Here is a 1,364-nt window from a genome sequence, read left to right as displayed (position 1 = left end):
CACTCTGTCTCAGGTTAGTGGGCATCATTCAGGAGATTATCCCGTCGGAAAATGTGCCACTACGTCACACATGGCTAGATGTGGCTGACACTCCATTTCTAACTGCTAAATTTCAGATTTTCCACCTCAAGTTTCTGCCTCTTTGGATGCGCTTCATGCATCAAATGCTTCAAAACGCACAGCAACATTTCTCAATGCCCCACCATAGACTTTGTATGTAAACCCGATGCCTCTGACACTCAAATCTCGTTAGATCTGAATGCAGCATTACATGCGCTCATTCAAGTTTTAAGTGGTGATCTCTGTTTTGGCATTGGGTATGGGTCCGCATGAGACGCCATTCCGGTCCGGATCCRGACCCAGGTCCGCCTATTGGTGACCCCTGGTTTATGGTAATAGTCAATAATGCTAAAGACAAGGGCCTCCCAGTACTCATTGGCTGTAATGTGTGCTGGGGGAGCTCTGATATTAACCCCAGAGTCAGATCTGTTAGAATACTTGCTGACAGAAGACCTGCATGTCTTTAATCAGGTCAATGTACCTACAGTCCAAACTGTTAATAGGGAGGAGGTCATTGATATACAGTAACAGTCGGGTTAAAATATGTGGCTGGGAGGTGTCTCCAGAGGAAACTATGTCAAACCAMCAACAAATTCAGTTTAAGCTGAAGATGGGGAAGCCACACCCAGTCACTTACAGAAACACAAAAAACACTGACTGGAATCTGTTGATCAGCAGTTTMTCCCAGTTGATGGGAGAACTGCCAGGTTGAAAACTGTACAAGACATTGAGACGAAGGTCACAAGCATGACTGATGCTGTGCAAACTGAGCCTGCCTGGAGAAAGTCTGGAGGCCTTCAAAGCAGCTGTGGACTCCAGATTTTTCTGGGCTCCGCAAGACAGTAAGATGTAAATGGCGAAGATACAGAACCAAACCAAGTAAAACCAGGTGGGAACAGTATGCACAGTCCTGTAATCACTATAAGTGTTTTAAAGGAGTGTAAGAGATTTTCTTTGATAAATTTTGTGAAGATGTTGTAGGAAAAGGTGCTTAAGGTGAATTAAGCTTCTCCCACATCTCTCATACTCAAGGTTATGAGGAAAACTTTACCAAGGTATTTCTTTCTCATTACTTGTTAATATCTTGACTGTGCGAAGTGAAAAGTKACACAATAAGTGAACGTTCAGACGAGTTCAAGTTGATTCATAAAAGACTATGCAATTATTTATTTACACAAACTGAACAGATCATAAGTTACACTTGATTGTGGTTATTCCTATAACAGTGTCAGAGTTAAATGGCATAAAACTTGCGTCCGACTTTAGTCCACATCAACTCAGATTACTTATATAGAACAGTAAAA

The sequence above is a fragment of the Austrofundulus limnaeus genome, unplaced genomic scaffold (assembly GCF_001266775.1).
Source record: "Austrofundulus limnaeus strain Quisiro unplaced genomic scaffold, Austrofundulus_limnaeus-1.0 Scaffold350, whole genome shotgun sequence".
Taxonomy (NCBI): domain Eukaryota; kingdom Metazoa; phylum Chordata; class Actinopteri; order Cyprinodontiformes; family Rivulidae; genus Austrofundulus; species Austrofundulus limnaeus.
The sequence above is the reverse complement of the archived record's forward strand: the minus strand, read 5'-3'. Positions refer to the sequence as shown.